A 23,177-nucleotide genomic window follows, 5' to 3' on the forward strand; every position below is an offset into this window, starting at 1 on the left:
TCCAATCTGATCCACCAGGCCATGAGTTCCCTTCTTTCTAGAAACTCTGCTTGGTCAAATAAAACCCTGACTCGGCCCAAGCCCTTGAAGGGGCCCTTGGTCAGTAATGCTCAGCTGAGGATGCATATCTTCTCACTTTCCTCCATAATGATCCTGTTTTTATTTTGTATATTTCCATATATATCATTTACATGTTATGTCCCCCAACAGAGTGGACAGGGACTGTCTTTGTGGGTGTTTATGAAGTGAATATTTAATCCATTCTCTTTTCTTTCTTCTCTCATTCCTCATAATCAGGCAGGCCCTTTTCCAAGGTCTTCTCTCTCACACTCTTCCCCCAGCGGATGTGCAGAAATCCTTCTCAAAGATCCTGTTGGTGGGTGGGTGTTTTACATAGAGGAAAGGGACCAGAGAATGCAAAAGGTTGGGAAGTGGTGCCTGAGAGGCTCTTTCCCTTCCAACAAGAGTGTGAACCTTTTTGGTATATTCTGGACTGAGCCCTTGGGAAGGCTATGGATTTATGCCTTCTCAGAATCCTGCTTTTGAAATGCTTAAAATGCATAAGTTTACAAAGGAACCAATTATATTGAAATGCAGGAATCAAAATATTTTAAAACTCATCAAGGTCATAGCCTACAGGTAAAGTCCCTGCACCTTCAAGGACCCAAAGGGGGTACCTCCCTCCCCCCTGCCACAGGCTACAGTGTGCAGGAAGCTCACAGCTAATGATGACCAGTAGAAGAGATGAGGCTCAAAACTGAAAGATACAAATTGGTATGGATGACAGGACAACTCTAACTAGATGAGATTTAAAGGGACAAATACCAAGTCATACATTTGGGCCCCAAAACAAAACCATGAGCCATGAACATAAAAGAACAATCTGGCTTAATCATAGTAATCCTAAAAGCTTACATATGTAAATACAATGCACCCATATATGCATTGGATTTATGTTATCTTAGCTGATTCTCAAAACCATCCAATGAGGTACATGCTATTATTATCTCCTTTTTATAGATGAAACAAAGACTGAGAATACTTAAGTGACTTGCCCAGGGTCACACAACTAGATCCTAGGCTAGATTTGAACTCAGTTCGTTCTGAGTCCAAGCTGAACACTATCACTATGAGAAAGACCTTGGTGTCATAAGGAACTGCAGACTCATTATGAGAAAGCCATATTACACACCTTTTCCCAAAATCTAAGACCATCTTGGGGTACATCATAGTTCTCTGCCCTGATCAGGTCACACCTAGATTATCGAATTCTGTCTCAAGGGGTGATAGATGTCAAACCTGACACTGATGTTCTCTGGGATAGCTGAAGGTCTGGATGCCATGTTATAAGAGGAATGACTAAAGGCACTGAGGATCCATACTGGCAAATAAAAACCCTGAGGGGAGGCGTGGGAGGTACAACATGATGGGTGCCTTCAACATCAGAAGGATTATCATTTATGGAAAGATTAGACATTTAATTGTAGTTGCAGGAAGCAACATTAAGGTAGAAGTTACAGGGAGATAGATTCCAGACAAGTAAAAACATTTTTTAACAATGAGAGCTGCCCATAAATAAAATGGGCCATCGCGTTAGGTAGTGAGTTACTTGTCATTTGAAGTGTTCAGACAGACAGCTGTTGCTTCTCCTCCCCTTCCTTTCATTTCCTCCTCCTCACAGAAAGGATAGCATCATTAACTGCTAGATGTCAGATAGGAGTGTAGAAATTACTCAATTCCATTCCAGGCCACTGACCTGTCAGTGGTCCAAATCAGCCATGAACTCGGCTGCTCCCTCCTTCTAGACCCCAATAGCACCTGCAGCTGCTTGCAGGGTCTCTTAATTCATGATAAGCCTGTCTTAGCACTATGAAAACAGAATTCCTTGAGGAAGGAAATGCTGCCCCACCTGCTTGTCATCTGAGAACTCCAGTCTTCCTGGCCCCAGGGGCTCTTGAGTGATCATAGTAAAGCCTACTTTGGGTGAGACTTCTGAGCTGATTCTTACCAACATGACCTGTGTTCTCTGTGACTCCTGAAGGGAGAGGCTCTGTACCTTGACATCCCTCTGGGCTAGCAGCTCCTGATGGAAAAAGAAAAAAGGTAGGGGAGGTTTTGGACCTCCCATTAGCTAAACTGATCACACCCATATACACTTCCCACCTCCCACCCCCAACTAGCTAAAGTGTCCATAACTTCCAGAGCCCCCTCCCCCATTAGATAAAGGAATCACACCTGTCCACACTTCACAGGGCCCTCCAGCTGAAGCTATCAAGGATGGTTTATGATGTGCCTTTTATGCTGTTGGTCGTGAGTAGATGACTACAATAGGAGAAGACAGCTTAGAGGACCCAAAGGTCCTTTGTGCAAATTGTTTCATTGATGATGACTTGTCATTACACAGGACTTCCTGTGACTCTGTTTCCCCGAGGCCCCTCCTGATCTCCACTGAGTCCTGCATTGGTTAGGGGGTTGCATCCTAACAAAGGATTTCTAATTTGAGGTCTATGAACTTGTTATTTTTTAAAATGGTATCTTTATTTCAATATAATTGATTTCCCTTGTACTCACCATTTTTTTATTATTAATTTCAAAATATTTTTTCTAAGAAAGGATCCTTGTGTTTCACCATACCAATTGCTCAATGGACTCATAAAAAAGATTCAGCAACCCTGGACTGGATAATCTTTGAGAGCTTAGATAAGGTCATGAGCCTAGAAGATTAACTAGCAACAAGAAGTGGGGCAGATGGCCCCACCTTCGCTGCCTGAGGATACAGTGATGTGGGACGTGCTGAGAGATTCGTAAAATTAAAGCTCCACAAAATGTGAATTCAGTTTTTCAGGAGAATGTAAACTTCCTGAGGGGAAGGACTGGGCCTAGTACAAGACCTGGTTGTATAGTAACATGTAGGAAAGTGAAATGACTGAATCTAGGACTACCCATGTCAAGGGGAAAGTGCACCTGTCAGCTGATGAGATAGGACAGGAATCCAGAAATATTCTTATCTAAAATGTCATGCAAATATATCAGGGTAGTGAGAAGGAATAGCAAGAGGAAGGGGGGAGGAAGAAGGGGATGGGGGAAGAGGAGGAAGAGAGGGGAGGAAGAAGGGGATGGGGGAAGAAGAGGAAGAGAGGGGAGGAAGAAGGGAATAGGGAGGAGGAGCAGGAGGGGTGAGGAGGAAGAAGCAGAGAATGAGGAGGAACAACTTATATTTGTAGAGTGCCTATGCTGTGTCAAGCCGTGTGCTAAGAGCTTTACAGCTATTTTCTCATTTGATCTTCATAGCAACCCTGGAAGGTAGGTGCCATTGTTATCTCCATTTTGCAGTTGAAGAAACTGAGGCAGACAGAAGTTCAGTGACTTGCCATGGGATACTCATCTAGTAAGCATCTGAGACTTCATTTGAACTCAGGTCTTCCTACCTCCAGTCCTGGTACTCAAGTGTCACCTAGTTACCATACTATAAATAAGTAAATCATCACTGGTCTGTGGGGAAGATCTATAATAATTACAACCACTTGGCATCCTTTCTTCCATTCCCCTCAGACCCCTTTCAAGTACTCTCTCTCTACTTATCCTCCAGTCCTTACCCAGCAATTGCACCAGTGGATACCACCTTGCTTTGGATTCCTGCCCCACTCACCCACATACCTCTAAATGGGTGTATGGGGTGTTCAGGAGGGATAGCATCTCTGGTGTAAGTGCTTCTCATCCACCTTTGGTGATTACCTGATTCAATCAACTCTCACCTGTGGTTCTAAGAAGCTGTAGCTTGTGCAGCAGCTCTACCATGGCAAAATGATCTTGGCAGATGACTAAATCAGGTTGAGATTAACCAAGGAGTTCAAACCCATCAGTAAGTTTGAGGGGTGTCTATCCCAAGCATGTGAATACTTCCTCTTGCAGAATGGTTGACTGAGAATTGTTTGTTCCAATGGCCATGAAGGCGACTGAAGCAGGCACTGTGGAGAGCTTGGAGCTTCTTCAGACATCAAAGAAGCCAAGGTCATCCAGTAATCAAGAACCATCACTAGTCATCTTGACTTTTGTCCTGCCACTGGACTTCAATGACTCAGGAAGAAAGAATGAGGCTGAGACGACTTTATGCAATCCTGCTTCACTTAAATCCATTTCATGCATGAGTCAAGACCTTAACCATGATATCATTGGTTCTCTTTGAAAATGAAGGATAATCAACAACAACTCTAAATAGAAGTTCTTCTCTGAACTGATGGGAGGAGAGAGAGGATGCCTGGACGATGGTGAAGAAAGACAGTTAAGTCTCAGATGAATGGAAATGAGCCAGCATCATACCTGGCAATCAGCACCCTGGCGACAGCCCCATCAGGGAAAAGCAACTTCCAATCGATTCTGTGACTCACTATGTGGAAATAACACTAGAGTTCATTAATACAAACAAAATGAAGAGGGAAAAACAGTTCCTACAGTGGCTTAGTGTGGGGGTAGAAGCTCAAAAGTTCTCAGAGCTCAAGTGGTCACCATGGGATTGGGGCTTTCATGCTTTAGTGAAGCTTTGCCTTGATTGGTCTGGTCTTGTCTTGTCTTGATTGGTTTGGTCTTATGATCTCATCAGACTGAAGAACTTCCCAAGTTTCAAGTCTTGCCTGGGACACATACTGGCTATTGGCCAATGGACAGAACATCTTCTTTGTGCCCCTGGGCACTCTCCAGGAGTAGAGGTGAAAGAAGCTCTCCATCTGTAATTTCAGTATCACCAGTCAGTCAATCATTAAATTAATATTTATTTATTTTGTTTTTGTTCGATCATGTCTGATTCTTTGTGACCCTATGTGGGGGTTTTCCTGACAGAGATACTGGAGTGGTTTGCCATGTACTTTTCCAGCTCATTTTACAGATGAGGAAGCTAAGATAAACAGGGTGAAGTGACTTGCCCAGAATCACATGAGTAGTAAGTGTCTGAGACTAAATTTGAACTCAGGTCTTCCTGATTCTAGGACCTGTACTCTATCCACTGTACTACCTAACACCCACTATATACTAGGCACTATACCAAGCCCTAGGGATACAAGGAGGTAAAAAGACAATCCCTGCCCTCAGAGTTTACTGTCTAATGGAAAAGACAGTATAGACATATGCACAGCAAGGTACAGACCAGATAAAGAGGAACTAACAAAAGAGGGAAAGCACCAGAGTTAAAATGGCTGGGGAAAGGCTTGCTGTAGGAAGTGGGTTGTCAGTTGGGACATAAAGGAATCCTGGAGGCAGAAATGAAGAGGAAAAGTACTGTAGGCATGGGGGATGGCCAAGGGAAATGCCCAGAGCCCAGAGCCCAGAGCTGGAGGCGAATATTTGGGCATCAGGAAGCCAAGGTCACTGAATCGAAGAGTAGATGGGGTAGGAAGGAGGAAGAAGAATGGAAAGGTCGAAAGGGGACAGGTTTGGAAAGGCTTTGAATGACAAACCGAGTATTATGTGCTTGATCCCGGAGGCCATAGAGAGCCCCTGGAGTTTATTAAGTAGGGGGAGGTAACAAGGTCAGACCAGTGCATTAGGAAGATGACTTTGGTGCCTCTGGAGGAAGGATTGGAGTGAGGAGAGATGTGAGGCAGGGAGACCCACCTGCAGCTATGGCAAAAGTGCAGACATGAGATGATGGGGGCTGCACCAGATTGATGGTATTGTCAGAAGAGAGAAGATGGTGCCAAGGTCAAATTGACAGGCCTTGGCAACAGTTTAGATATGGGGGAGGAGGAGGAGTGAGACACAGGGATGACATCTGGGCCATGGGCCTGAGGGACTGAGAGGGTGGTACTTCCCTCTACAATGACAGGGAACAGAGTAGGGAAGCGAGGGTTTAGGGAAAAGGAGGAGTCTGTTTTGGACAGGAGTTTAAGATTTCTACTGAACATCCAGCCTTTGATGTTGTGAGCAGAAAGATTGAGGCAAGAAAGCAAGATTTGAGAATTATCAGCATGGAAATAGTCACTAAATCCATGAGAGTGGATGAGATGATCCGGTGAAGTCATAGAGAAGGTGAGGAGAAGAGGGACCAAGCCAGAGCTCTGGGGGACACCCACACTTGGAGGGCATGGTCTGGAGAAAGTGAAAACTCTACCAGATGAGAGGAGGAGAACCAGGAGGGAGGGGTTTCCCCCACACCCAGGGAGCAGAAAGTATCTTGGAGGAGAGGCTGACTCACAGTGGCCCAGGCAGCAGAGAGATTAAGTGGAATGAGGATAGAGAAAAGGCCCAGGGCCTTGGCACCTAAAAGACCATTTGTAACTCCAGGAATGGCAAAGAGCTAAGGGACTTCCCCATCCTCACACCACTACTGCCCGAGGCAAGTTTTGAATTTAGCTTTTCCTCATTACCAATGTATTATTCTATCCCTAACCTGGGATGCTCCCTCTGCAGGAGGGTGTGTCACTGCTTGTGGAAGGTTAGTAGAGACTGGCCTTCCTAGGGAGGGGAGGGGGAAAGGAAAGCCCTGGGGATGAGCCCAGGCAAAGCACCTTGGAGAATGGATTCCTGGGAGAGATCAAAGAGGCAGGGATTTAGTGGCCTACTTTAATACCCAAGATTCTCCTCTGCTTCTCGGTCAGCATCTGAAATCCTCTTGCCTCCCTTCCCCTGCCCCTCTAAAGGTGTTCCTCTCTCTCGTTTTTGTCTTTCCATTTCGTACCCTGAAGCAAAACCCGGCAGCCCTGTCCTAGGCACTTCTCGGGAACTGGCCTCATTAGATGTAACGCAATGCAATGACCTAATCATCACACATCGTGTCACACGTGAACAAAAAGCCCCTTTGATATGGTTGCAATGTGCCTTGGGCGCGTCTTCGTCCTTCTTTTTATGGACATTTTGTTGTTCAAGGTCAGATTGAAGCCTCTTTTTGCCTTAGAGGCTGATGCTTTATAGAAGCAGCTCAGCATCTCCCAAACCTTTCTCACCAGCCCCGGGCGACCTCTGCTGGTGCCTCAGAGACATGGCACCTGAGAAAAAAGGACTCTCAGTACTGCTTTAGTGGAGCACGCTCAGGCCCCCGTACTCAGAGTGAGTGGTATCAAGCCAACACAGTGAACCCACATCGCAGGAGGGAGCTGAGAGCGTGTGCCCTGACATCCTTGTGGATGCCGGAGAGAAAGGGGGCTCTGCGGTTGGTATAGCTAAGTCACCTTGGAGTGGGTGAATGCAGTAGTCTCCAAAGTGGGCTCTGCACATCCCAGGGCAAAAAACGAGATTCCACAGGACACCACAAAGAAAACATTGGAAGCGAAGTGAGCCGCACATCGCACCCATAATACACTTCCAATGTAATCAACATTTCATCCTGGGGAATTTTTGTTAGCAACGGCAATCAGCAGATCCAATGGGAACAAACTGCCTGCATACCTCATCATGTCTGGCTCACAGGATTTTCTCTGTGTGTGTGTGTGTGTGTGTGTAAGGCAACTGAAGTTAAGTGACTTGCCCAAGGTCACACAGCTAGTAAGTGTCAAGTGTCTAAGGCCGGATTTGATCTCAGGTCCTCCTAACTCCAGGGCAGGTACTCTATCCACTGTACCACCTAGCTGCACCTGGCTCATAGGATTCTTAAATATAATTCCTCATACCCAGTCACATTGCTCTCACTAATGTATTTATATGTGTATATGTATTCATATGTATGCATACAAATCTTAATACACTCACACATAGTCCTTAAAAATTGAGAGTAAAAACATTCTTCTATTCTTTATAAAAACTATGAAAATCAAAACTTTATTTTTAAAGTACCAATTTATCCCATTCTTTTAAATTCTGTAGTAGGGGTCTTAATTCACCCATGGCTGTCCATTCTGTCCACACCTTTCAATGAATCCTTTATATTCACCCACCTGATAGGCCAGGGGCTTCCCTCTAGGTCTCTGATATTGTGTGTGTACCCTGGAGAGACCATGTTTTTAATTCTTGAAAGATTGTGGTATTTTAAAACTCATGATCACAGAACCTCACTGAGGAATATTACTATTAAAGGAATGAGCTTCTTTGTTTCACTGTATTACTGAGAAGAGCTAAGTCTATCACAGCTGATCATCATACAATGTTGCTGTTACTGTGTACAATGTACTTTTGGTTTTGCTCACTTCACTTAGAATCAGTTCAGACCTGCCGTTTTCTTGCATAGAGGTCATAGATAATACAGTGGTAAAAACATATATAGGGTAGTTAGGTGGCACCATAGTGGATAAATGGTTGGATCCAGAGTCAAGAACACTCATCTTACTCAGTTCCTCAGTGGCCTCAGACAATCTCTATCTGTTGGACCCAGAGAAAATCACTTACCCTAGTTTGCCTCAGTTTCTTCATCTGTACAATGAGCTAGAGAAGGAAATGGCAAACCATTCCAGAATCTTTGACAAGAAAACTCCCACATAGGGTCACAAAGAGTTGGCCATGACTGAAAATGATTGAACAACAACACAAAGCATATCATTCGTTTTAATGCTCACAAAAGCCTGAGATTCCTAGAATCGTATTTGTCTGATTTGAGAGAAAAGAGGGAGAAAGAAATTATTTGTTCCAAGCAAAACACAACTTAAAATAATGTGTTTGAACTCAGTTATTAGTAATGACTAAGAATTCTACCCTTGTAAATAGCCCAAGACAAAGGTTGGACTAATAAGTAAGTGTAACAGTAGGTTTACATATAATTTCCAAGGTCTTGGGAAGCCAATCTTGTCCTAAAGCAGAGGTTCTGAACTTATTTACTGTGCCATGAATCCCTTGGATTGCTTAATGAACTCTGTGAACTCCTCAAAATAATGTTCTTAAGTAATTGAAAGTAGAACTAAATTTCAGTTAAACGTGAGTGGGAAAAAAGATGTACTTTTCCTGTCCAATTTTATGTGCCTATTGACATGGTCTGTGGACCCCAAATTAAGAACCATTGCCCCAAAGTATCACCTTCCTAGACCTGAGGCTAATGCCTACATTTTCACCATTGCAGATTAATTCCTTTGAATTGTCATTGCCACATATTTGAAATATAAATACCCCCAAAAGAGATGATGAATAATACCTTAGTATGAATGAACTTGATCAGATTCATTCCATATAATTGCCCATACAAGAGCCCATAGCGATGTGGTGCACAGGACACCCAGAGGCCTGACCTGAAAGAGGAATTGGATTTCTTTTGGGGCATTGTTTATTATCATTCATCACTGATCATATTTTACAATGATTTTCATTTCAATAACTGTTGCTAACCTCTATTTGAGGAATACCCTCATCACCATTAGATCTTGTAAACCTACAGACAAACCGGAATTCTCTGGCTCTACCAAGAGCACCTGGTGATCCATGAATTTGATTCCACAAAGGATATAAAGACATAGTCCTTGCCCTCTTTTCTGAAGCCTTCCCTTATCTTCCCAGGTGTTAACACTTTCTCTGTGATCAAATTACTTAGTATTACGTATTTTTATATATGTTATATCACCTCCCGTCCCCTATGTTATAAGGCCCTGGAGTGGAGAGGCTGTTTTGTTTGTATATTTGTATAAAAGCAGCTAAGAGGCTTCAATAGATAGAGCTCTAGGCCTTATGAGTTCAAAATAATCTCAGACACTTACTAGCTGTGGGCAAGTCACTTCCCCTATGTATGACTTAGTGTTTTCCATTTTCAAATTGGGGACTAACCCCTACCTTGCAGGGTTTTTGTCAGGATCAAATGAAATGACATTTGTAAGGAGCTTAACACATTGCCTGACAGTAGTACGCACTTAATAAATGCTTTCTTTTTATTTCTTTCTTCCTAGTTTCCTTCTTTCCTTTCTTCTTCAGTGTTAACATGGTGTCTTCTTGAACATGGCAGTGATGTAATCATTATTTACAAACAAAACCGGATGATTCAGAGTCTTTGAAAGACTCTGCTGTGTTTAAAGAGTCCAAGAGAACCTGGAAGTTTGTTAGTAAAGGAGGATTCCAGTTCAGCACTTCCCTTAAGTAGTTGGGTGATTCTAAGTCCCTTTACTTCCCTAGGTTTGGTTTTCCTTCTCTATAAAGTGTTAGGATTGTACTAAATGATCTTGCCCCTTTAAAAGCCTCCCATGATAACTGTTTTATATCTCAGTTCTAATTAGGGGAATAAGGAAAGTAAATCCATGTCCAGGAGGTCAGGCCTCCCTCAGGGACCAACATAAAGCAAGGAACAACAGGAAAATCCTGAGTGCCTGGGGAAGAGCAAAGTAATTTGGGAGAGATGAGCCAAAAAGCAGAGGGGAATGAGGAGAGAAAGGAATGAGCTTTACACCTATTTCACTAATGAAGGAAGAAGAAATTTGGGTTCTCTACTGCTTCATAATGTCCATCTACTCCATTGCTGAAGTACTCCTAGATTGTTGAAGAAAGGGTCAATAGTGTTCAAGTTCAGGCTGGTCCTCCTAAAAGCAGGAAGGGACGACTGAAGCAAGGGCAAGTGGTTTCAAGACTGAGGATTGTTCTTTGTTAGCAGAGGGCAGCCACAAGTAGCCTAGAACAAGTTGCTTGAGAAGCCACTGTGATGTGAGCCATGGACATGAATGATGTGCCCAGGAGACTGGTGGAGTTGAGGAGCCCAGGTATTTTCTGATTCTCTTTTCACGGATGTTTTAGAGACATCAAGCTGCCTGGCCCAGGATTGTCAGGCTTAGTCATCTTCTCTTTCTTGAAAATCAGGAAAACCCTTGACCTTCACTTTTTTTTTTACCTTCACTTTCAAGGCATCATTCCATTCTCTAAAGTTGAACAATAAGCCACAAAATTACTGACAGTGGCTCAACAATCACACGTCAGGTCAACTAGTACTGAGGTGGTAGTTTGTCAAAGCCAAGTGAAGCTGAACTGATTATCAAGTACTTATAGATTGTCTCATGAGTTCCTCAATTATGCTTCCCCAGTTTCTCAGATCTCCATACTCCCCCCCCCACCTCAAAATGCCTTGTATTGATTTTATATTTGTACATAATTTGCCACATGCTATCTCTTCTGATAGACTGTAAGTTCCTAGAGGGCAGGATTATTGCATTTTTGTCCTTGTCTTCCCAAGACCTAGCACATGGATCACCAATGAGTCCTTTATAAGTGCTTGTTGCTTGACCAATTCCCCATGCATCACTTTGAGCTGATTCTCCCCTTGTCATTAGAATCTTCTCATTTTTCTTCATTACTTCCTTTTCTAATGACTTTTTATCATCTCAGCTGAGTTCCTTTGCTACATTCTAGTCCATAAAATCTTAATTAACCTTTCTCTAAAACACCCTTTGTAACAAATTGTCCTAACACTTGGGTTGCTTGGCAAACATTACTTTCTTCTCCTCCTCTATCATGAAGTGGATATTTACCTGAAATATTGCTATTGTTTCTACTTTACCAACTAATTCTTTCTTATTAGTCAATACTTGGTCAGCTAAAAAGTCAGTCAACAAGAATTTACTAAGCACTGACTAGGTGCTAAGCAACAAAGAATACTAAAAACATCGTCTCTGCTCTCAATGAGCTAGTTATACAGACGGAGACAAAATGCAAATAACTATGTGTGTATATGATATGTTCATGATATATACAGTGTAAACAGGTTATCAAAGGAAGAAGGCAATTGGTCTGCAGGTGAAGAAAGGCTTCTAGCAGAAGGTGAGATTTGAGCTGAGTTCACGGAATCCAAGGAAACCAGGAGATAGAGAGGAGGAGAAAGAGCATCCCAGGCTTAAATGAAAATTCACAGATTCTGCAAATGGAGTGTTCTATGTGAAAAGCAGCAAGGATGCCAGTGCTACAGGATTGCACAGTGTGTAGAGGGAAGCGAGATACAAGAATACTGGGAATGTATGAGAGGCTAACTTCTGAGTTGTTTTAAAAGCTGAAGAGAAGACTTTCTATTTAATACTGCAAGTAAGAGGGAGCCACTGAAGTCTGTTGAGTAGGAGGGAGATTGGCATTGTTAGTCCTGCACTTCAGGGAAAATTTTGTGGCAGCTGAGTGGAAGATGATGTGGAGTGGGCAGAGATTGAGTCAAGGAGACTGATCAGAAGGCTATCCCAGTAGTCCAGGCAAGAAGTGTTGAGGACATCAGGGAGAGGGCAATGTGAGTGGAAAGAAGTAGATTAATATGTGAGAAGTAATGAAGCTAGACACCAAGGTTGTGAGCCTGGGTGACTGGAAAGATGGTAATCATGCCCATGACAGTGATAGTGAGGTTTGGACAAAAAGAGATCATGGAGGGAAAGTGCCTTTGATTCTAGACATGAACTATGACATCTGAGAGTCATCTGTACCCAGCTGATCACTGAAAACTTGAGAGCTGTTGAGATCATCAAGTGAGAGAGTATAGAAGCACAAGAGATGATGCCTCTGGACAGAGGCTTAGGGGGCACCAATTAGTGGACATGACCTGTATGAGGGTCCAGCACAGGTGACTGAGGAGGAACAGTCAATCAGGCAGGAGAAGAAAGAGGAAAGAGCTGTGACCCAACCTATAGAGGAGAGAGTATCCAGGGGAAGAGTGTGATTGACAGTCTCAGGTTACAGATAGGTCAAGAAGTATGAACACACTGCCAAGTCTCCAGTTCCATGCTTATGAAGTCAAATGAATCTTCTTGTATTGACAATGCTAGATGAACACATTTAAACTGATACTTTATACACATGTATCTAGTTAGTAATAATGATATGATGCTAATAGTAATAATCATAAAGACAATTAACATTTATACAGTACTTTAATGTTTGCAAAGCACTTTCATATATAATATTATTTCAGCCTCACAACAACCCTATGGTGTAGCTGCAAATATTATCCCTAGTGTAGAGATAAGGAAACTAAGGCAGATAGAAGTTAAGTGGCATGCGCAGGGTGACATAGATGGTAAATGTTTCAGGCAGTAGTCAAACTCAGTTTTGCTGACCCCAAGTCCAATAATGCAGTATGTCATTACCAGCTCTCATTATAATTCCCTGTGAATTTCTGATTTTTTGCTTCTTCTTTTCTTTTTCTTCTGTTGTCTACCTTGCTCTTTGTTTTTAGGCTTGTCAAATATTTGGGGGTAGCTTTTTCCTCCCCTCTCCATTTGCATTTTAGATATGCATTGACTACCTATACAAGACTCCAGGCAACAACATTTTATGGGTCTTTAGTGGATTCCTTCCTACCCTGTCCAATAACTCAACATTCCATTTAGCAGGGATTCAGAAAGTCTTATCCTCAGATCATCTTCACAGGCAGTGGGTTAACTCCCCTCATATGCATTTCTCTTGTATCCCTTAACTTCAAGTAGAAGTAGTGATGAAAATACCACATCTAAAACAGACTCTTCTGGTTTTGGTGTTTGGTTTCTTTCCGCATGTTTTCCCCATGAATTTGAAACACTCAGCCATATTTCACCGTTCTTTTTCTTGACATTTTTTGTCCACCTCTCCTCCCACTAATCACCAGAGGTAGGTAGTGGCTATGACTAGTCTTGGAAGGCTTTTGGCCATTTTCCACATCCATGCCAGAAGAATATGGTCATCTTGCCTGTCTTTCCATCAGGTTGCTTGTCTCTTCTTCTGACCATTCTCTTACCTAATGGCAACTTGGTTCACACTATCAGTTCTTGAAGCAAAGACATGGTTGATCCAGAGTTTATCCAGTACAGAAAGAGCCTTAGACCTAGAGACATGTAAGACACGCCTACTTGCATGTCCCATGTCTCTGCATGCCTATATTTATACATTTCATACATGTCTTTCTTCCTTTCCCTCTTGAAGTTCCATTCTTTACTCTCCAGGCTGATGACACTATTGATGATTCTCCTACTGCTTCACATTCCTTTTCCTTTCTTCCTCCTTGAAGTGTCCTTTCTATTTAACCCCCCAAAAAACTTTCTCCCCAAAAATCTGGAGAGAAGAAATGTGTTCCTTATACTTTGTGTAATCTTAGTTATTGTGTGTTACCAGCAGAGACTCAAATATAGCACACTCTCTTCAGGTCATTACTGAAAATACTCCTGGTTTTTCTTAAGTTTCTCCATCACTGCCCCATCCCCTAGCAAAAGCCATGATCCATTAACAAAATTTGTAGTAGTTCTCTTTGGTTAAACTTTGTGACTAAGTGTTTTGGTAAACTGCCTTTTTTGAAAGATGTGAAACACAAATATAACAAGACTCATTCACATTTTTTTTTCACTTTAACACTGTTCTCCATATACTACTTTTTATTTCCTTGGAAGCTGGACTTTCCCATAAGCAGACCAGGCAGAAGTATACCAAACAATATGAAATGCAATTGGGTAACAGCTATTCCTAACTCATTCCCCCTACCCTTTAACTACCTCCCTTTACTTCCCTAAATACTAGACTTCCTCAGGCCAGTAGTCTACTGAGTAGGTGGACCCAGGATACAGTGACTCATGTCAGACTAGAGTAAGAAGCTTGTAGGAACCAGAGTCGCATAATCTTAGAACTGAAAGCAACCTCAGGAGCCATAATCCAACCATTATCTGACCCAAAGTCCCAGGTAGAGTGAATAAATGAAAACAAGTAACCAGTTTGCAACATGAAGGTGAAGTGCACACTAATGGGGGCTCTTCTGGAGGATTCTTGGACCCAGAACTAACAACAATAACAATAAAGCCAAAACAACAACGTTAACAATGACAACAACCCATTCACAGAATATTGTGCAATGTGCTGTGGAGATCAAGCATTTGTAATTTTACCCTCCAAAGTGCCATTTAATAAATTTGAGACAGGTTTAATTACCCCTACTTGAAAGATCAGGAAATCAAGTCTAAGAGTCATGAAATCATTTGCCTATGGTCACACATCCATAATTGACAAAGCTAGACTGGAAATCCATAGCTTTTCATTATAAATATAGTGCTATTCCCAATGTATCTGGCTGCATTTCTAAATAAAATGTATCTGATTTCATATCCTATGACAGCTTTTTACTTAGACCTTGCAGCTGCAAGCCATTAATCACAAATATTTTGTAACTTTCCTTATGGGTTTCCTTAAAAACCACACATTTATTTTACTGTTTGTAATGATCTCCTCCCTTTTACTGAATGATGCAATTATAGTAAGGATTACATTGAAAATTTTCCTCCAATACCCAAATGTTCTTGTAAAATTCAGCTGGAAGGCTGTGATAACTATATCCTACAACTTTTCGGAAGACAGTACTATCTTCTCCAAGTTACTTCACAGTCATGGGCCAAAGGAAAGGGCCAGGCCTCCCTAGCTAACCTCCCCCATAGTAACTGGAATATGTAGCCCATTTAGGTCCATCCAACTTTAGCATAGTTTGTCCCCGCAGTTGTGAAATGACACCAAAAAACCCCAATAAAAATGCTTTCCCCCTTAGGTACACTTTTAACTGATCACTTTTTCTCTGTAGTCTAAACCAAACTCTGATGCTCCCATTCATAAGAGGCTCCCAGTTACATAAGGAGAACTCCAGTTAATGCTATCTGGCTATGGGGTGCCTGGAGCCCACATCTCTACACCAGTCCATAGACCCATAGAGTTAGAAGGAGACTGCAAGGGCAATTTGCCCAATTTTCCAACAACAATGGCAGAATCTGCTTCTTATTAGTCCTAGAAGGTGGCCATCCTGCCTCTATTTGAACATTTCTGATGGTTTGTAATTCACTACCTCATGACGCAGCAATCTATTCTGGCTTTTGATAGCTAGGATTGTTTAAAAGTCCTTTATTGTAATAAGCAAAAAAGAACTCCCTTTGAGTTGAATCCATTCATCCAATGTTGTTCAAGAGAAAGAACACTGAATTTAAAGTCATAGAATCTGAGTTCAAATTCCAGATTTTCTAATTACTGCCACATAAAATCTTAGACAAGTCACTTAACTTCTCTGGGCCTGTTTGCCCACCTGTAAAATGAAAGGGTTGGACTAGGTGACCTTTCATATCTCCTTGAGCTCCACATTTCTGGTCCTCTGATGCAGTTCTGCCCCCCACCCCCAAGCTATACAGGAGAAGTCAAATTTTTCACATGATAGTTTTTCAAATAATTGAAGGACTTGTTCAGTCATTTTTTCTTTGTGTCACATATGCACCTTTTTCCAGCTGTCCTTGTGCCATGCTTTACAGATTTCTCAGCATCCTTGCTGGCCTCCTCTGGAGGTATAACAGTTTGTGCAAGTGGTATCCAGAATGGCTTGAAATACTCTGACTTGGTCTGAAAAAGGATTTTCTGTAGTTTCTCGACCCAGAGCCCAGAGAGGTATCAAATTAGAGATCCTAGAAGAAACAATCTGTGTTTGCCTTTCTTTGTATCTGTGATGCTTAGCTCAGTGCTTGGAATTTGGCAAGAACTAAATGTGTTATTATTGATATTGATTGTAGGTATGGACTGAAGTGAATCCCGAGACTTAGTTTCAACCAGCTCTTCAAATGAACTAAAGTAAGATGGATAGAATGATTCTGAATTCCTTCTAGGAATGCTAGTCCCATTAGGAAGATTTCAGATAGCTTTTCCATTTCGGTCCAGGCACATTCAGGTTCAATTACTCTTCATGAAGTCAGTAGTATCCATTTTAACACACCCATTTTACACATGGGGGAGATGGCATACTACCCAGATTCATGCAGTTAGCAGGCATCCAAAGATAAACTCAAACCAAACTCAAATTTGTGTGGACTTTAAGCAGTTCTGGGCATGACTGGTTTGGCCCTAGGACACCTCTGAAACTAGCAAAAGGCAGACCTGTACTTTAGGAAAATCACCTTGGTTGGTTTTGAGGAGGATTGAAGTGATAAGTCTGAAGTCATTGAGAACAATTAGGAAGCTATTGTAACAGTCCAGGTGAGAAGGGATGAGGCCCTGAGACAAGATGGAGGCTGTGTGAGTGGAGAGGAGGGAACAAAGAGGAGATAAGGAAAAGGGCAGCGTAGAAAAGGAATAATTAAAACAAAAAAACTGAACACTGACTGGATAGTTAGGAGGGAGGGAGAGAGGAAAGAGAAAAATAAAAAAGATTGAGGACTTAGGAGGACCTTGATATTGTGAAACTGGGTGACTGAAAGGATTGTGGAGCCATAGCAGCAGCAGCAGCAGCAAAAACAACAACACAAAATACTGAATGTAAATGTCTCTCATTTTTTCCCAACTACTGTGTCCTGGCAACCCACCAGGGCTCTCTTCAGGATCCTTGATTTCTAAAATCTAGCTCCTCCATCCCTGCCTCCTGAAAGTTTCCAGAAAGTGTCCAGCACACTAGAGATTCTGAGAATTGTTAGCTACCAGGGAGGGAAGTAACCAATGCTCCATGAAGACATCTGGAGGAATCCAACTGGACTTTTTTTCCTCAGCCTATTGATTTGATTTTCTTTGGACTTGGGGTGTGTTTGTCTTTAAGGATGGGCTTTGGGTATACCATGAGGTCTTATCTCAAGTGTTTTTATTTAATTCTCATTTGATGGCAAGGAGTCACTTTTCCTTGGCCTGCTCCAAACCAAGAAAGATGGAAAAGGTTCAAGAGAAGCAAAAACTTTCCATGTCTCTTGTCTGGGATTTCATTTCCCTTTGATTCCCTGATGCAGCACCATTCATTCATTCATTCATTCATTCATTCATTCATTCATTCATTCATTCATTCATTTTACTCTTTCACTGATCCATTCATTCAATACTTAAGCAATTATCAAACATCTACTAGGTCCCAGATGTGCTGTTAGGTGTCCTCAATGTCCTTATCTATCCAGATAAAAGATCTTGGAGACAACAAGGTTAAGGCATCATGTACAAAGGAATGTTTAAGCTGAACTTCAAAGGAAGCTGGGAACAAGATGGAGACAACAAGGAAACCAGGAAGAAGCCTGTGCAAGGTCACAGAGAGGGAAATGGAATGTCTTATTGAGGAATAGAACAAAAAGGCTCCTTTGTTTGTTCCATAGAGTTTGTGCAAACTGAGACCTGGGAAAGATGCTAGCTTAAAAAGGTCAAGGCCTCCCATTCCATCCAAGGCCATCTCCAGTCATCCTGATGTATATCATGCCACTGGACCCAGATGGCTCTGGAGGAGAGAGTAAGGCTGGTGACTTCCCTCAGCCCCACCTCACTTCAATCCAATTCAGTGCAAGTCATGACATCACCTCCATGCCACAGTCCTCTTAGAGAAAGAACAAATAACAGAGTCTGTGACATGCAATCATGGATTGAAAATCTGAAAAGGTAGGCTAGAGTAATTTGTGAATTGGTCCAGAGACTTGACAGAGGAATTTGTAGGGGCAACAGCGAGTCCCTGAAGCTTCTTGTCCCAGAAAGAGACATGACAAGAGCTGTGCTTTAGGAATGTCATTTTGGCAGGGGTGGAAAAGATGGATTGAAGTCTTGTCCATGTACTCCATAAATGCCATCTTTTGCCCTGCTTTAGTTGGCCAACTAGCTCAAGTCCATTTGGAAGTAGGTGGGTCCAAACCATAAAGAATTTCCTAGGGCGTTCAGGGATTGTGCCATTGGTGCTTTCATTATCATCATTATCATCCCATCTACATTTTCTTTGTCAATTAAGAGTGCATTTGGCATCAGTCCTTGGATGAGCCTACCGCAAGGGAGAAACCCAAGCTTCAGACAATCTTGTGTTGGTTCTAGCTGGAAACTCAAATAACAGACCTGAGACTTTGGTGAGGATGGTGAATGAAATCAATGCTCAATTTTCCTCATGTGTATCATGGGCTTTGTTGATCACCATGCAACTTGGCACCTAGACAGCCATCCTCCCTGGTATCTAACACACCTTGGGGTCATTTCCCCTAAGAGAACATACTCCTAGGAATGTTCTTCCACTAGCTGACCTACTGCTCCAACTCCCCTAAAATAAATTGTCAGTGATATGAGAGAAACAGAGATAGACAGGGGGAGAGGGAGGAGAGTGAGAGAAGGGGAGGGGGGAGGAAGGAAGGGAGAAAGAGAGAGGAAAAAGAGGAGGGAGAGGGACATATGGATGTTTGGTCACTTAAAATAAAGGGGAGCACAGAATCATTATAGCAAAATCCTTCATTTAGTAGATAGTTAACTGAAGTTCACAACAAGAAAATGCCTTGCCCCAAATCGGCACCAGATTAAATAGTAATGCCAGGATTCAGAATGCACGTACTATCCCCCTGCATCAAGATAAACAGATTATTCAGAGTCATAATGTATGCACAGTATTTCCTTGGGGGGTAGAATAGGGTAACATCCATCATACAATACTAATACTTTGTTTGCAGGAGCTAGGTGGCACAGTGGATAGAGGACCAGGTCTGGAGTCAGCAAAATCTGAGTCCATATCCAGCCTCAGACACTTACTTGCTGCGTTACCCTGGACAAGTCACTTAACCTCGTTTGCTTCAACTTTCTCATCTCTAATATGAACTGGAGGTGAAAATGGCAAGCCACTACAGTATCTTTGCCAAGAAAACTCCAGATGGGATAAGGAAGGGTTGGACATGATTGAACAACAACAACAAGTATACATTGTTTCTTCTAGAATTCTAGATTTTCATGTTCTAGAATTTTGTGAAATCACAGACTCACACATATTAAACTTACAGGCCACTTTAAATCCCAAAATGTGTTCTTTTTTAAAATAAAAGTATTTTATTATTTTCAGTTACATGTAGAGATAGTTTTCAACATTTGTTTATATATGATTTCCAATTTCAAATTTTTCTCCCCCCCTTCCCTAGACAGCAGGTAATCTGATATAGGTTATATATACACATAATAACATTAAACATATTTCTGCATTAGTCATGTTATAAGAGAAGAATCAGAGCAAAAAGGAAAAATCTCAAAACAGAAAAACACTACCACCAAAAACAAAAGAAATAGTATGGTCCAATCAGCATCCATATTCCACAGTTCCTTTTTTTTTCTGGATTTGGAGAGCCTTTTCCATCATGAGACCTTTGGAACTTTCCTGTACAGTTGGATTGGTGAGAAGAATCTAGTCTATCACAGTTGATCAACACATAATGTTGATGATACTGTATATAATGTTCTGTTTCTGCTCATCTCACTCAACATCAGTTGATGCAAGTCCTTACAGGTTTCGCTGAACTCCTCCTGCTCATTGTTTCTTGCAGCACAATAGAATTCCATTACATTCATATACCACAACTTGTTCAGCCATTCCCCAATTGATGGACATCCCCTCAATTTCCAATTTCTTTCCAAAATGTGTTCTTAACTTGTAATAGCTACCCCATTCTATACTTATGGAGCTGATTTTTTAAAAAAATCCATTTGTAGGGCTTTTTTACTCTGATCGTTCCCTGAGAGATATTCAAATAAATAATTGGGTTTTATTTCACATTGGAAGCACAGTATCACCTGATGAGCCCAAGTGAAGTTTGCTGTCTGAAGGAAATACTAGAATCTCCATGAAGGTCCCCCTCCCCAAGTGCTTGACATCCAAATACCAGAGACAAGATGTCAAATGCAAATTCATTTCCATATGCTTGAAGTAAAGGAAACCAAAATGTGATTCATTTTTATTCCTCATCCATCACAGATAGACACCTTTATATAGAATCAAACCCAACCTAGAAATGGAATAAGATCAGCTGGTGCCCAACAGAGAGGGCATAACAATGAATTACAGAACATCTATAGGATGTGTAACTTTCAGGATGGATTATTATCGATACAGAACTTTCATAGCCCTCACTGCTCTTTTAGTTAATCATTACAATACCCAATCAGGTTTTTTGTTTTTTTTTTTGGAGGGGTGACAATGAAGATTAAGTGACTTGCCCATGGTTATGCAGCTAGTAAGTGTCAAGTGTGTTTTTCTTTTTTTTTTTTTTTAACACTTTTCAATTTAAGTAGGAAACACTACTCCCTCCACAATGTAGCTTTCAGTGTTAGCTATATGTATATGTAGGTAGATGGGCATAGATACAGGTAACACTGAAAGATGCATGTGCATGTGTGTGTGTGTGTGAATGATATATTTATATATACATACATATACATATACATACACATGTACATACACATACATATATACATATGTGTGAGTGTATATATATATATATATATATATATATATATATATTCTTAGTATAGTTAAAGACTTCATTTCTCTTCCCTATCACTGCTTACTTCAAAATCCAGTTTGATGTTTAAAAGCTAAATGAACTCATCAGCATGGTGTGTTGTCCAGCATTTTTTTGTTTTTTTGGGACTAGACTTGTGATTTCTTTAGTTGAAGAAACTCCAGAGGGTAAAAAGAAAAAGAGACTCAATTCCTCTCCTGGACAAATGTAGATCAGCATGTGCTCTGCACCTAAAACCTTATCAAGTTATTTGAGACACAGAGAAGGGAATCAGCTTGACCAGATCCCAACAAGTACCAAGTGACAGCAGATCTGGGATTAGAATTAGCATTTGGTGGCTCCCATTCTAGTCTGTTTTCCAGTGCACTATAAAACCACATCACTGTAAATTTGAATTTTTCAACTTTCTAGAACTTTTTCTCACTTCCCCCACAAAAGCAAACAATGTCCTAAGACAGGTATCTAAGCTGCATGCATTTAGAGATGATGGTGATTTTCCAGTGAACCAGGGGTACATAAAAAAATTACATAAATAACATAAGGCAGAAGCATGTTTGACTTTCCATTCTGTGTGGTCCAGATTCAGAGAATTATAAGAAATCGAGTCTCCTCTATTTCCAAACCTGGTATCCACCCAATCCCAGTTGAGCTTCTTCTTGCCAATCTTCCAATAGACTGTGCTTTACTGACCTGGTTCAGAAACCTAGTTACTTCTCATTATTGGCATTTGGGAAAAACTCAAGGAATCTGAGAAACTTCCAACTTCATATAAGATGGATGATAGCCTAACCAAATCATCTCAAAATATTCCTCCTTAGTGACCATAAATAAGAAGCTGACATTTACAGAATCTTTTACATTTTCCTTTTTAACTGGCAAACACGTCAATGGCTGATATTTATAACTACAAGCTGTGCGATTTCTACCCATTTTTCTGTCTCTATGTAACCATTTCATAAGGTCTGTATTTCTGTTTTTCTTAGCATTCAGGTAAATTTCTGCACAACTCTCCCAGTGACCTTGGTAGAAAAGGAAACCCAAAAAAGAAACATCCATCTCACTGGGAAATGTAATATTTACATCCCTGCCACCAGGACTCTTTGTCTAAGATCCCTGCCTATAAATATATTTGTAGTGGCTCTTGTAGACTTGAGACTTTGAACAAAGGTCCAAAAGAGGGAAGAGCTATTTGTGTTGTAACAATATAGTAATGATAAATACAGGGAAAAGAAGAAGGAAGTAGCTCCTCCAAGCCACAAGAGAGCTCCGGCAGCCCTAACAGGTCACTTCTGTTAGGCAAAGAAGTGTCAAGGACTTTGATGGATGGTGGTGACCTTTTTTTTTCCATGCCAAGGAAGCATAGGACAGATTATCTGCTTGGCTTGATGCCTTAAGGGAACGAATTAAATTCCCTGTTGCTCCCAGAGTTTCACTGGAAAAAATGCCTTTTCTGTATTAATAACTAGTGGTTCCAATACTTAATTGGAGCTATGGTTTATGACCATCAATCAATGGTGCATCACTTTTCCAGGCACTTATTGATCAAATGAAGGATAGTTTTGGGTAGAAATATGGAATGTATGAGTTTGGGAGGGATATAAAGACTGTCCACTCCAACTCTCATATTTTTATAGGTCAGGATTCTCAGGCACTAAGGGGATGTGAGATGTCCAAAGCCAGGCAGCTGCTTAGTAGAAGAGCCAGTTTTCCTGACTCTAGTCTAATAGACTTTCCATCAAAACATGTTGTTTCTTGCACCATTAGTTAATATTTTGAACTGATTCACATTTTCTTTTTTTTCCTTTTTTTTTAGTGAGGCAATTGGGGTTAAGTGACTTGCCCAGGGTCACACAGTTAGTAAGTGTTAAGTGTCTGAGGCCAGATTTGAACTCAGGTCCTCCTGACTCCAGGGCTGGTGCTCTATCCACTGCAACACCTAGCTGCCCCTGATTCACCTTTTCAACAATTATCTTCCTTTTTTCTCAATTCTTATAATTCTTGGATTTTTTGTTTTATGTGACACTGCCAGTTACCCCCTCCTCCTGGATGCTCTCTTTTCTTTGGGATTGTGTGACACAGTTCCCACCTGCTTCTCCTCCTACCCATCTGTACAGCCACTCCTTT

The sequence above is a fragment of the Dromiciops gliroides genome, chromosome 3 (assembly GCF_019393635.1).
Source record: "Dromiciops gliroides isolate mDroGli1 chromosome 3, mDroGli1.pri, whole genome shotgun sequence".
In the NCBI taxonomy this organism is placed as follows: domain Eukaryota; kingdom Metazoa; phylum Chordata; class Mammalia; order Microbiotheria; family Microbiotheriidae; genus Dromiciops; species Dromiciops gliroides.